The 15,916-nt window shown below is 34.2% G+C and overlaps 1 protein-coding gene and 1 pseudogene across 1 annotated transcript in view; one reads left to right on the forward strand and one right to left on the reverse strand.

Moving 5' to 3' along the window:
• EYS (eyes shut homolog) overlaps window positions 1-15,916 on the reverse strand; it is a 1,652,430-nt gene that overhangs the window by 1,592,926 nt on the left and 43,588 nt on the right. The window lies entirely within an intron of this gene.
• Window positions 3,184-3,302, forward strand: LOC122896847 (annotated as a pseudogene).

Here is a 15,916-nt window from a genome sequence, read left to right on the forward strand (position 1 = left end):
CTTTAATAGGCTCTAGGCCCAGCAGAGAACCCAATGCACTGTTGGATCTCACAACCCTGAGATCATGACCTGAGTCAAAATCAAGAGTCAGATGCTGAACCCACTGAGCCACCCAGGTGCCCTTTCAAGGATATTTTTTGATGCAGAAGTTTTTAGTTTGATATATTTCTACTTGACTATTGTTGGTTTTGTTGCCTATGTTTTTTGGTGTCATATCCAGGGAATATTTCCCAAGACAAATCTCAAGAAGGTCTTCCATTTTATTTTTCCCTAGGAATTTATATTTTCCAGTTTATGTTTAAGTCTTTAATCCACTCTAAATTGATTTTTGTGTATGGCATAACATAAGGGTCCAATTTCATTGTTTTGAATGTGAAAACCCAGCTTTCTCACCATCCTTTGTTAAAGAAACTATGCTTTCTCCATTGCATATTCTTGATCTGTTGACGATCAGTTGACTATATATGGTGGGTTTATTTCTGGTTTCCCTATTCTTTTCCACACGTCTATTTGTCTGCCTTTAAACTAGTACTACAGTTCTGATTACTGTAGTTCTGTAATATAGTATGAAATCAGGAAGGGTGATACCTCCAGCTTTGTTCCTTACTAAGATTTCTTTGGCTATTCAGGATCTTTTGTGCAAATATGCATTTAGGCTGTTTTCTATAACTCTAAAAAATATTGTGATTTTTATGGATATAACATTGAATTTGTAAACCACTTTGGATAATAGGGACATATTAACAATATCATATCTTCCAATACATGGCTTTGGAATGTTCTTTCATTTGTGTATGTCTTAATTTCCTTCATCGATGTGTTGTAGTTTTCAGGATACAAATCTTTCATTACCTTGGTTAAATTTTTCCTAAGTATTTTATTCTTTCTGACATTATTGTGAACAGACTTGTTTCTCTAATTTCCTTTTCAGAGAGTTCATTGTTAGTGTAGAGCAACTGATTATTGCATATTTATTTTGTATCTTGCAACTTTACTGAGTTTATTAGTTCTAACATTTTTTTTTCAAATGGGGTCTTAGGGTTTTCTATTTTCTTTAATTTTTTTAAGTAAAAAAAATTAAGTTGTCTCTATACCCCATATGGGGCTTGAACTTACAACTCCAAGATCAAGAGTTGCATGCTTTTCCAACTGAGCCAGTCAGAAGCCTCTAAATGGGGCCTTAGGGTTTTTCTTTTATATAAAATATTATGTTGTCTGTAAATAGGAATATATTTACTTCTTTTCCAATTTGGATGCCTATTTATTTTTCTTTCCTAATTGCTTTGACAAGTATTCCAGTGTTGTGTTGCATATAAATGGTGAGAAGAGGCATTTTTGTCTTGCTCTTGATCTTTGAAGAAAAGTTTTTAATTTTCTTCACTGAGTATGATGCCGATATTGGGCCTCTTATTTATGTCCTTTATTATATTAAGGTACATCATTCTTTCTGTATCTTATTTATTGAAAATTTTTATCATGAAAGAATTTGAATTTTGTCAAATGCTTTTTTTCTGCATCCAACAAGATAATCATGTGATTTGTATCCTTCATTCTACTTGTGCAGTGTATCACATTAGTTGATTTGTGTTTGTTGAATCGTGCTTACTCCCAAGGGATAAGTCCCATTTGATAGTGGTGTAAGATCCTGTTGAAATTGGCTAGTATTTTGTTGACAAGTTTTGCATCTATATTGATTGGGTATATTAAACTGTACTTTTCTTGTAGTGCCTTTGCCTGGGCTTTGATATGTGGATAATTCTGGCATTATAAAATGAGTTTGGAAATGTTCCTTCCTCTTCAATATTTTTGGGAGAGTTTAAGAAGCATTATATTAATTTTTCCTTAAACGTTTGGCAGAATTCACAAGTGAAATCATGTGGCCCTAAGGTTTTCTTTATTTGGAGGTTTTTAATTGCTGATTAAATCTACCCACTACTAACTAGTCTGTAGATTTTCTGTTTCTTCATAGTTTTCACAGTTTACGACTTGTAGATTTTGTGTGTGTGTATGTGTGTGTGTGTGTAATTTATTCATTCCTTCAAGGTTATCCAATTTGTTGGCATATGATTGTTTATAGTAGTTTTCTAGATCCTTTTTATTTCTGTCTGTTATCAGTCGTCATGCCACTTCTTTCATTTCTGATTTTATTTGACTCATGCTTTTTTTAATTGTTGTTTTAGTTGAACTAGAAGTGGGTCAATTTTGTTATTTTTTAAAACAACCAACACTGAATTTAGATTTTTTCTATTATTTTTCTACTCTATATTCTGCTTATTTATGCACTAATGTCCATTTTTTTTTCTTGCTAACTTTTGCCTTACTTAATTGGTTCTTTATCTAGGTCAATGAGGTTTAAAGTTAGGTAGTTTGAGATCTTTCTTCATTTTCTATAATGGTGTTTACCAATATAATCTTCTCCACTTAGTACTGTTTCTGATATATCCCATGCATTTTGATATATTGTGTTTTAATTTTCATTTATGTCAAGATATTTTCCGATTTCCCTTTTTATTTTTTCTTTGGTCTATTCATAGATCAGGAGTATGCTGCTTAATTTCCACAAATTTGTGAATTTTCTAATTCCTTCTGCTAATGATTTCAAATTTCATTTCATGGTGGTCAGAAAACATATTTGGTACTATTTCAATCTTCTTAAGTATTTGTTTATTAAATATGAGAGTAACATTAATTATGGAAATATTCTCATACTTTGAAACAAATTTTGTTTAGATTGTGTTCCTGATCACATGCATATTGAGAAATAAATTTTATTAGATAATATCTGGATCAAATTATCTCTAAATGTCCATTAATGTTATAATCAAAATGAAGTATAAAGTCAAAGTAAGCTTTGAAAAATTGATTTAGTTATTTCAGTAGTAATGCTTATTTTAAACTTAAATTCACAAGGAAGTGACTACAAAACTAAATGTATTTCATCATTTTATGAACTTGTCTATATTTTTGAAGTTCAAATATAAAGCTTTCACAAGGTTTACACTTGACAGTATTGACACAATATCTCTTAGTGAGTGGTTTTTTTTTCCCTTTTTTGTATTTTTTTAAAAAATTAGAATGCAAAGAATACAAATTCTTCACCAGATTCCAGGTTGGAAAAAAAAAATCCAATAATAATGGCACACTCCAGATCCGCAAAGGTTACATTAAAAATACTGCAATATTGTCTACCGCCATACCACCCTGAATGCGCCCAAACTCATCTGATCTCAGAAGCTAAGCAGAGTTGGGCCTGGTTAGTACTTGGATGCGAGACCACCTGGGAATACCGGGTGCTGTAGGCTTGAAAAAAAAAAAAAAATACTGCAGTATTTTCAAAGCATTAAGTTTGTCATAAGATGGCATTGAACTAGTTATTTCATCAGTAAGTTGCTTTCCTACGTTAATTATTGGTATGATAAAGACAAAGTTATTACGCCTCATGTGCCTTTCTAAGTACTGGAGATAGAACAATAAATAAAAGAGATAAAAATTTAACCCTTCCTTCAACTTTCGTTCTGGTAGAAATACATAGAAAACAAACGATAATAATAACATAATATAAATAATAACATAATAGTATTATGATCATGTTATTAATTATATTAATTATAATAACGTAAGTAATACCAATACCTATTATTTCAATTATTATTACAATATACCGTAAGTTAGACTTGTCAAGTGTTACGACAAAGACAAAGCAAAAGGGAGAATTGAGAGTGCTTAGGTGTGGACATAAAGTTCATTTTTAATGTGGTCAGGAAATGCCTGAATGTACAGAACAATCTGTGACTGTAAAAGAGTAAGAGAAGGAATAGAGAGATAGGAGATGCGGTCAGAGATAGAATGAGTCAGACCTTGTAGGTCCTTGTCAGACATTTTTAGAGCTCCTGTTTTTAGTGATACAGACAGCTACTAAGGAGAATGGTTTGACAGAGTGGTATGATCCAATTCAAATTTATTTTCTTCCATTTTAAACATTTAAATTCAATTAATTAACACATAATGTATTATTGGTTACAGAAGTAGAGTTCAATGATTCTCAGTCTTCTATAACACCCAGTGCTGATGACATCACACGCCCTCCTTAATGTTTATCACCCAGTGATAAACTCCCTTTATTATCCTCCCATCCCTCCAACAAACTTTAGTTTGTTTCCTATGATTACAAGTCTCTAATGTTTTGTCTCCCTCTCTGGTTTTGTCTTGTTTTATATTTGCCTCTCTTCCTCTATGATCTTCTGTCACATTTTAACAGAATATTTCTTCTTGATGTTGGAGGCAGAAACAGGTAGAATGATAATTAGAACAATATATTAGTAAACCAGGCTAAAGATGATGGTACTGAGATGGTAACAACAGAAGTAATAAAAAGTGTTGAGACTTTAATTATATTTTGTAGGTAGGAGCAATAAGATTTTTGAGGGATTCAGTTTAGATATAAAAGAAAGAGAAGTCAAAGATAAATCCAAGGGGTTTTTTTGTTTGTTTGTTTGTTTGCTTTCACCTTGACCAACTGGAACAATAGACTGATAATAATGAAGGTAGGGATGGGAGAAGAAATCAAGTGTTTTGGGATAGGAGCACCTGGGTGACTCAGTCAGTTAATCGTCTACCTTTGGCTCAGATCATGATCCTAAAGTCCTGGGATCCAGCCCTGCACTGGGCTCCTAGCTCAGTAAGGAGCCTGCTTTTCCCTCTCCCTCTTCCTCTTACTCCCCTTACTTGGGCACGCTCTCTCTCTGTCAAATAAATAAATAAACTCTTTTAAGAAAAAGCATTTGGGGACATGTTGAATTTAACATGGTAACAGGCATTCAAGAAAACATACCAGGTTGGCAATTTAATATAAAATTTTAGAGTGTATGGGAAAAGCAGTCTGGAGGTTAATATTGGGGCATTTTTAGGTTATGGATTTTTAAAAAGGGATTAGCCTGGATAAGAAGATCAAGGGAATGAGAACAGAGAAGAGAAAAATTACAAAAGATGTGTTTTGCCACCTCCCTCCCCAGTGTCAAGAATTTAATGGGATAGAAAGAACTAACAAAGGACACAATATTGGAGGAGCCAGAGTGTAGTGCCCTGCAGTCCAAGTGAAGATGGTGCTTCAAAGAACAGAGAAGAATCAATGTTTGAACGGTAACCAGCCATTCTGGAGTGTGTTCTTTCATCCGTGACACCAGGGATTGGAACATGATTCCAATGGACTCTAAAATAATTCCAAGCCCTAATATTTTATGGGAATCATAAAGCTGTAAGATTCAAAAGAAATAGAATGATTTAATACATTTTCACAGGAAATTATTTTTAGTGCTATAAAATTGTGACTTAGAGAATGTTTGAGGTTGGAAAAATCCTGGAAATAATTAAATCTTTCCCAAACTCATCATATTAGACATGAAAGTAATAACATCAGTCGCATTCAGAGACTATGAAACATCTAAAAATTTGGGTCAGCCTACGGTCTCTGAGAGACAGTTTTATTACATTTTCTAAAGGCAAAAAGAAAAAAAAAGGAATATTTTAGGAGTTGTTAATGAGATGATGAATTTATAAGGATATTTTCTAATGGAAACTAGTACCAGAGGGAACTTCATAATGACTTTTAACATTTTAATATATACTTACTCTCTACTTAAATAGATCTGGATTTGTCTCTTCAATTTATTTCATTTACTTTTAATCCTTGTTTTGACCCATAGGAAAAAATAATGAGTTGAAATGCCATGTTTTGTTTTGACAATGAGACCTGAAATATGAATTACACTTCCTCTTCAAATCACTTCAGTACTTTAGATAGTGATAACACAGACCTCTGTTCCCTATTGTCTTAGTCACATGTCCTCTTGAAAACTGGATTTTTTTTTAAATTGAATTTATTTCTTTTCAGCATAACAGTATTCATTATTTTTTCACCACACCCAGTGCTCCATGCAATCCATGCTCTCTATAATACCCACCACCTGGTACCCTGACCTCCCACCCCACCCCTGCCACTTCAAACCCCTCAGGTTGTTTTTCAGAGTCCATAGTCTCTCATGACTCACCTCCCCCTTCAAATTTCCCTCAACTCCCTTCTCCTCTCTAACTCCCCATGTCCTCCATGCTATTTGTTATGCTCCACAAATAAGTGAAACCATATGATAATTGACTCTCTCTGCTTGACTTATTTCACTCAGCATAACCTCTTCCAGTCCCATCCATGTTGCTACAAAAGTTGGGTATTCATCCTTTCTGATGGAGGCATCATACTCCATAGTGTATATGGACCACATTTTCCTTATCCATTCATCCGTTGAAGGGCATCTTTGTTCTTTCCACAGTTTGGCGACCGTGGCCATTGCTGCTATAAACATTGGGGTACAGATGGCCCTTCTTGTCACTACATCTGTATCTTTGGGGTAAATACCCAGGAGTGCAATTGCAGGGTTATAGGGAAGTTCTGTTTTTAATTTCTTGAGAAATCTCCATACTGTTCTCCAAAGAGGCTGCACCAACCTACATTCCCACCAACAGGGTAAGAGGGTTCCCCTTTCTCCACATCCCCTCCAACACATGTTGTTTCCTGTCTTGTTAATTTTGGCTATTCTAACTGGTGTAAGGTGATATCTCAATGTGGTTTTAATTGAAAATAAAACTGGGGGCATCATGTTACCTGATTTCAAGCTTTATTACAAAGCTGTGGTCACCAAGACAGCATGGTACTGGCATAAAAACAGACACATAGACCAGTGGAACAGAGTAGAGAGCCCTGATATGGACCCTCAACTCTATGGTCAATTAATCTTCGACAAAACAGGAAAAAATATACAGTGGAAAAAAGACAGTCTCTTCAATAAATGGTGCTGGGAAAACTGGACAGCTATATGTAGAAGAATGAAACTCGACCATTCTCTTACACCATACACAAAGATAAACTCAAAATGGATAAAAGATCTCAACGTGAGACAGGAATCCATCAGAATCCTGGAGGAGAACATAGGCAGTAATCTCTTCGATATCAGCCACAGCAACTTCTTTCAAGATATGTCTCCAAAGGCAAAGGAAACAAAAGTGAAAATAAACTTTTGGGACTTCATCAAAATCAAAAGCTTCTGCACAGCAAAGGAAACAGTCAAAAAAACAAAGAGGCAACCCACGGAATGGGAGAAGATATTTGGAAATGACAGTACAGATAAAAGGTTGATATCCAGGATCTATGATGAACTCCTCAAACTCAACACACACAAAACAGGCAATCATACAGAAAAATGGGCAGAAGATATGAACAGAGACTTCTCCAATGAAGAAAATTGGATTTTTAACATAAACGTAGTTGATCCCACCATTTTTCCTTATAAACCTGGCCATTCTGCATGCATAGCACTTCAGTGAAAATGAAAAAGGACCAAGTGGCTAGGGGTCAATGTAAAATGTTAAGTGGTCAGAGCCCCTGGGATCCAAACTTTGTTAAACATTGTGGGCCTTTTTGAGGATGTAAATTATTATCTAGAGATTGTGGGAAGCAGCAAGACTGTCACATTATAATTTGAAGATGGTAAGGGCAGTATTAAAAAATAAACAAATAAAATATATACATGAAATTTTCCAAAATTTGCATAAAATTAAAGAAACACTCTTAAAAATGTATCACTTTTGAGAGATTACGTAGAGCTATGAATCTCTCCCTATCCCCTTCCCTTTGCTGGACGATGCACATACTACTAGAAACACTGACATATGCTACTCCTTACATCCCCTTAGTATGAAAACTATACAAATATTTTAAGACTTTATTTATATCCTTACTTCCCTGTGAAAACCTACTTATCTTATTCCAATCAAAATCTTTCTCTTCTGTACTTCTTTAACTCAGTTATCTCTACCATTAGTGGCATACTTAACATTTATTATATGTATGATCTTGGGGGCCGAAGGGCTAATGCTTCACAAGATTGGTATTTTATATTGTTGCTGGATCAGTCCCTTGAATAATGAATGAAAGAATAAATTAACATCACATATGAACCTACAGTTACTAAATTTTATGTTTAACAGATTTTCTCAGCATTTTAAGGGAAACATTGAAAGACAAATTCTTATTTGAGTCTGCTTCATTAACTGGTTAGGTCATAGAGCTATAAAACAAAAAATTATCAACTTTTTAAAAAGATTTTATTTATTTGTCAGGGCGGGGGTGGGTACAAGCAGGAGGAGCAGCAAGTAGAGAGAGAGGCAGGCTCCTTGCTGAGCAGGGAGCATGATGTAAGACTCGATCCCAGGACCTAGGGATTATGACCTGAGCCCAAGACACACATTTAACTGACTGAGGCTTCCAGGCTCCCAATCAACATTTTTGAAATGTTACCTATGTCATAAAATGTTGTCCTTGTGCTATAGTAAGTGAAATGCAGTATAATCTTAATTATTTCAGAAAGTAAAGGCTATAGACTTAACTATATCTAAGTTAAAGATTGAAATGCTTCACAGTCTACTGTTTGTTATTTCTGAGTTCTATTTTTGCTGCTTTCTTACTTGAGATTTGCTTTACATATCTGAACACAAAATATAGAACATTTAACAGGAGACATCCCTCTTTATAAATTATAAAGATTTTCAGTAAAAATTCAAAGTAAATAATTACATAATTATAGTCACTGATAGAATGGCTAAGAAATAGGAAGGGACAGATTGAATATTGACTCAAATGAAAAACTGTATAAAGGGTGCATGGGATCTGTATATGGTATTTCTTACAACTACATGCAAATCTATAATTATCTCTAAATAAAAAATATTATTAAATATTTTCACACTGACATAAAATTTTATTTAAAAATTGATTGTGGTTGTGCCTGGGTGGCTCAGTGGTTTAAGCCGCTGCCTTTGGTTCAGGTCATGATCCCAGGGTCCTGGGATCGAGCCCCACATTGGGCTCTCTGCTCAGCGGGGAGCCTGCTTCCCCCTCTCTCTGCCTGCCTCTCTGCCTACTTGTGATCTCTGTCAAATAAATAAATAAAATCTTAAAAAAAATTGATTGTGAACAAGAATACAAGAGTCCAGTGGCAATGAAAGCTATTACTGTAATTGGCTATATTAGAAGATAAATGAAACAAAATCATAAGATCATCCCATTCAATGTAAGAAAAAATGTTAAATAAACTTCCACATACTCTGAATAAAAAAATGCCAGAACATTAAGAATGAAAGGGAAAGCTTTACTGCAAAGCTGAGATCACCAAGACAGCATGGTACTGGCACAAAAACAGACACATAGACCAATGGAACAGATTAGAGAGTCCAGATATAGACCTTCAACTCTATGGTCAAATAATCTTTGATAAAACAGGAAAAAATATCCAGTGGAAAAAAGAGTCTCTTTAATAAATGGTGCTGGGAAAACTAGACAGCTATGTGTAGAAGAATGAAACTTGACCATTCTCTCACACCATACACAAAAATAAACTCGAAATGGATCAAAGACCTCAACGTGAGGCAGGAATCTATCAAAATCCTAGAGGAGAACATAAGCAGTAACCTCTTCGACAACGGCCACAGCATCTTCTTTCAAGACATGTCTCCAAAGGCAAAGGAAACAAAAGCGAAAATGACCTTTTGGAACTTCATCAAGATCAAAAGCTTCTGCACAGCAAAGGAAACAATCAACAAAACAAAGAGGCAACCCACAGAATGGGAGAAGATATTTGCAAATGACAGTACAAAGGGCTGATATCCAGGATCTATAAAGAACCCCTCAAACTCAACACACACAAAATAGATAGTCATGTCAAGAAAATGGACAGAAGACATGAACAGACACTTTTTCAAATATGACATACAAATAACAGACCGATGAAAAAATGTTCATCATCTCTAGCCATCAGGGAGACTCAAATCAAAATCACATTGAGATCCACCTTACACCAGCTAGAATGGCCAAAATCAACAGGACAGTAAACAACAAGTGTTGGAGAGGATGTAGAAAAAGGGGAACCCTGATAGACTGTTGGTGGGAATGCAAGTTGGTGCAGCCACTTTGGAAAACAGTGTGGAGGTTCCTTAAAAAGTTAAAAATAGAGCTACCCTATAACCCTGCAGCGCACCACTGTGTATTTACCCCAAAGATACAGATGTAGTGAAAAGAAGGGTCATCTGTACCCCAATGTTCATAGCAGCAATGGCCACAATCACCAAACTGTGTAAAGAGCCAAGATGCCATTCGACAGATAAATAGATAAGAAAATATGGTCCACATATACAATGGAATATTATGCAGTCATCAGAAAGGATGAATACCCAACATTTCTATCAACATGGTTGAGACTGGAGAAGATTATGCTGAGTGAAATAAGTCAAGTATGGAAAGTCAATTATCATATGGTTTCACTTACTTGTAAAGCATAAGGAATAAGATGGAGGACATTAGCAGAAGGAAAGGAAAAGTGAATTGGGGTAAATCGGAGGGGGAGATGAAGCATGAAATACTGGACTCTGAGAAACAAACTGAGGGTTTTGGAGGGGAGGGTGGTGGGGGGATGGGTGAATCTGTTGGTGGGTATTAAGGAGGGCACGTATTGCATGGAGCACTCACTGGGTGTGGCACATAAATAATGAATCTTGGAATACTGAATAAAATAAAATACAATTAAGATGTTAAAAGAGTGTCATATGAATGGAATTAAACAGTATGTAACCTTAAAAAAAATAAAAAGAATGAAAAGGAAATTCCTAAACCTGATAATGGTTATTTACTAACAATGAAAAACACACATCATTTTTAATGGTGAAACATTATAAACATTTTCTTTAAAAATCAGGAGCAAAGGGCAGGAAGACTGCAATCACTGCACCTATTCAGTGCTTTACTAAAGGACTCAGCCAGAAAAATGTGATGAGAATAAAAAAGAAAAGAACAAATGATGTTATGATTGTCTATTCAGTATTATCCAGCTTTTTTCGTTTCAGTGGATACACAGAAATTGCTAAAAGAGTCAAATCAATATCTTGCCACAATTGTAACCCATTTGTGACACAGCAGTGTTTCACGGCAAATGGTTGGGAACCCTGTTCTATATAGTAAACCCATATAGCGAAAGAAAATCTTCTGGAAGAAAATGTTCATCAAGTTTGCTGCACAAAATACCAATATACAAAACAGATAAATTTCTCACATACTTTCAATAAACAAGAAAAAGATTGGTTCAACACATATATATATATATAAACAATTACATATATTTTTTGCAAATAAAATTTATTTAAATAATGTAATATTTTATAGAAACCATTCTCCCCAAATTAATCTACAAATTCAATGAGGTTCTAATCAAAAGCCTACCAATTAATACTCAAAGACAGAGTCAAGAATAGCCAAGACAACTTTGTATTAAGAAAGAAGAAAGATAGATCTTATCATATTATTAAAGTTATAAACCTTATAAATCTAAATTAAATAAGAAAGTCGGGGCACCTGGGCAGCTTGGTGGGTTAGGCTGCTGCCTTTGGTTCAAGTCATGATCTCAGGGTCCTGGGATTGAGTCCCGCATTGTACTCTCTGCTCAGCAGGGAGGCTGTTTCCCCCTCTCTCTGTACCTGTCGTTCTGCTTACTTGTGATCTCTCTCTCTCTCTCAAATAAGTAAATAAAATATATTTTTTTAAAGTATGGTATTTTTGTATAAGGTTGTTTAAGAATCAATGTTGGAATAGAAAGTTCATTTATAAAGTGAAAACAATTTAATATTTGTTCTCCCTTCTTCACCTACATTGCATTAAAATTTTTTGAGATGATTTTACTCATTTATAACATCCTACTATTTTTTAAAACTTTATTTATTTGAGAGAAACATAGAGTGTGCATGTGCACACCCATGCAAGCAAGGTTGGGTAGGGTGGGGAAGGGCAGAGGGAGAGGGAGACCAACTCCACTCCAGTACTTGATCCCAGGACCCTGAGATAATGACCTGAACAGAAGGAAGATGCTTAACCAACTGAGACTCCCAGGTGCCCCAATATAAAATCCTACTATTTTAGTAAAATAATCTCTAACAGAAAATTTGTTTCAAAATAATTGATGGCCTGACAATTGCAGTTATGAATGTTTTGAGTGTCAAAAATTAATCATAAGGTTAAAAAGCACACATTAGTGTATTACAGTGGTGATACGGACTTTGATATAATTTTGTGTTAGGCCATTTCCAAATGCATGCATGAACATTAATGCTTAGATGATAGTTGAAGGATGTTAGAGGAATTATAATTTCTTCAGTATGTACTTTTTACATGGAATTCAATTTCTTTGATTTTCATCACCAAAAATATAATGCAAAATTGAGAATAAAAGAAACTAACTTAAATTGGTTATCATATATTTAGCTGTAAAATTTACCCACAGAATAGTGTATAACATTTACTGCAGTGAACATGAAGGTAAAAATATCCTTTTTATGATCTTGATTTCAAATCTTTTAGATATACACTGAGGAGTGAGATTGCTGAATCATATGGTAGTATTTTTAATTTTCTGAAGATTATCTATATTGTTTTCCATAGTGGTACACAGTTTTATATTCCCATCAACAGTGTACAGGTGGGGAGGATTTCGCCTTGTTCTTAATTTTATAACTTAATGTCTTCAATGTCTCCTTTATGTGAACATTTGATAAGAGTCTCTGGCACTATGCTTCCGTCAATTTCAAGTTTGCTTTCTAATTTAAATATTGTACTTCAGGGTAGTTCTCACTTTTTCTGACTCCTGTATATATACTTATATCTTCAACCCCAATCTTGTCCAGGTGTTATCCCCACATTTCAATTAAGTTAAATTCAACAAACATTCATAAACTTAGAACTATAATATGAAATTAGAAATCCTATAGTGGATCTCCCTTTAAAGTGCTAAGAAAACACAAGTAAGGGAATTGTTAGTTTATAAAGAGCAGCGAAATCCATGGAGAAAATTTAATATTGTACGTGAATAGGAGCTCATCACGTGGACAGGAGGAGGGGGTGCTTCAGGCAGAAGGAACAGCATCATGAGGTTAAATAGCTATAGAACTTTTAGAGTAACAGTGAGTGGGTTAATGTGACTAAAGCACAGAACTGCCTGTAAATCAATGGAAAGAATGAATGATTATATGTAAGCTTAAGTAAGGCTGAGACTAAAGTTCCAGGGGTCTTTTAAGCAATGGTTCAAATCTGCATTTTAATCTGTACTGGTGGCTCCTAAAGAATCCTCAGTGAAACAAGTTATTTTCTCAATATAGGTTTCTAAGTTAAAATAGCACTGTGATATGTTTGCTAGAATCAACACATCCCTACTTTGATCCATCTTGGAGAGTTATACTAATATAGTATACTATACATGCTAGTATGTTAACAACCTAGAAGTCCTTCAGTAAAAGAAACCTGTCTTTTGTTTAACACAGTTTCTAAACGTTTTAGGAAAAAAAAAAAATCCCCCATTTGGAATATTATTATATCAAGAAAAATTTCCAGGGAATAGAATTTGGGAAATACGATTTTTAGGATGTGCACTCTTACGATGTCTTTTACTTGATGTCTCACATGTAGTTCCCTATGATGAGCCCTTCCCACATTTCCAAAAACATCCTAGTCAGGCTTATACATAATACTAAAAACTGCTTGCACTCACATCAAAAATATTCATAGGATATCTTTGAATTTTTTTTTCTCTAGGACTAATGGCATCATTTTCTATTTCTTTGCATCACCAAGAAGACACAGAATTGTCTAAGGAACATTTTGTGTTCATCTAAGTAGCTCCAATTATACAACAAAGTGTTTAACATATCATAGGAACATAATACATGTTTTTGAAGGAATGATAATTAACTACCTCAACTTAATTTCTTATGTTTTCTGAGCCAAGGAGGAGAAATAATCCTTGGCTGATCATATTTTTTGGCACATACTATTATTATTTGTTTTTATTACTATTAATGTTTTATGTTCACTTAGCATAATACCTTTATTAAATTTACTCATTGCCCATTATTTTTCTTTAGCATTTATATGTTCATATGGAAAATCACCTTAAACATTTATACTTTTGTAAGGAACTTTTTACATTTCCATACTATACCTTGACGTTAACTGTATTTGTTACAGATCTTTTCTATTTAAGAATCCATGAACAGATTTTTCCAAGTTTCTAAAATTCTTATTTGAAAATATACAATGAAAGAACCCTATTTTAGAAATCATGAATACCATGAGATGGAATTACAAAACCTTTCCAGGCTTTAGAAAAATGAACTAAAGTAATTTAGTCCTTCAACTGTTCTATGTACTGGCAGACAACTGCAGATAAAAACTATATAAATTCTGGTATGCTTTACATATTTTGGAAGATTTCACTGCTATAATTATAATGCATAATATCCTGAGGGACACCGTTTCCTTTCCTTAACACCATTTACATGTGGTGTCTATGAAATAAGGTAAAGTGAGCAAAATCAACATAAAAAAATAGAACCATAAAACTGGAAGAAACTGAATACATGTCTAGCCCAAATTACCGTTTTTGTAGAAGGGCACTGAGACCCAGGGAAAGGAATTGACCTTTGCCAGAACGTTCAGAAATCCTTTTTCCTGAATCTTGCTGAGACACAGCCAGGAATGGCATAGCCACGTCAAGACAAAAGTCACATATGAAGCTGTTAAATTGGCTTGCGTCGAGAACTAACTATAATTTCCTCAGAGAGGCCCTCACTGAGGCCATTTTCTATTATGTGACATGATTTACTCTCAAATGCTACTTACTCCTTTGTAACTGAATATCTGGTTTCTCTTCTTTATAAACTCAATAAGACTTTCTAATTTATTTCACTTTTGCTTGCTTTCTGACAGGGAGACAGTCACCTTTCTTCTGAGACTCACAGCTCTATCAACACAAATACCCTCTCCTTGTTCTCCAGTATACCTCTGTTACACGTGTCTGGAACAAACATGATAGGGGCTCAATAAATATTAATTAAATGAATGAATGGATGAATGAGAATATCTATATACTCATGCTAATTTCATATTTATTAATGTTTATAATTAAAATATAATTAAAACAGGAAAAAGCTTTTTTTTTAAAACCACTGATAGCATCATTTTTTCTTCTTAATCATACAAGACTATAATTTTTTATGTGATTCTTTTTTTATAAACATATAATGTATTATTAGCCCCAGGGGATACAAGACTATAATTTGTTCAATTATTAGAATACCTTGTTTATAGGACCTCTTAGCTCAGGATTTCTCAGAGTGACTCATAAAATACCTGATGCTCTATCCTACATCTAACTATGTACATCTAACTACGTCTTACTATAGATAGATCATTCAGTCCCACTTCAGACCTATTAATTTACATTAGCAGGTTTGAGTTATATGGACTAATTTCTACATTTGAAAAATAAATTCTTATGCAATTAAAAGTTTAAGAATCTAGGTTTTTTGTTTTGTTGTTGTTTTTTTTAAAATATTTTATTTATTTATTTGACAGAGAGAAAGATCACAAGTAGGCAGAGAGGCAGACAGAGAGAGGGGGAAGAAGGCTCCCAGCTGAACAGAGAGCCCGATGTGGGGCTCGATCCCAGGACCCTGGGATCATGACCTGAGCCGAAGGCAGAGGCTTAAACCACTGAGCCACCCAGGCAAGAATCTGGGTTTTTAAATTCACCTATGGTAGAGCTATTTTTGACTCCATGCAATATAAATTACTATTTTTCACTAATTCTAAAAATGAGTATAAAAATACTTATGTTTCCTTACTATTAAGAATATTAATCAAATACAAGTCTATGTTTTAATGATGAAGTCTGAAGTTAATCCTCAAGTGACTTCCTTGAACTTTTTCCTTATATTCATGGGATCAGAAGACAATTTTAATGATCAATGTAAACTATAGAGAATAAATAAATAA

This window comes from Neovison vison, chromosome 1 (genome assembly GCF_020171115.1).
Source record: "Neovison vison isolate M4711 chromosome 1, ASM_NN_V1, whole genome shotgun sequence".
NCBI classification, from domain to species: Eukaryota; Metazoa; Chordata; class Mammalia; order Carnivora; family Mustelidae; genus Neogale; species Neogale vison.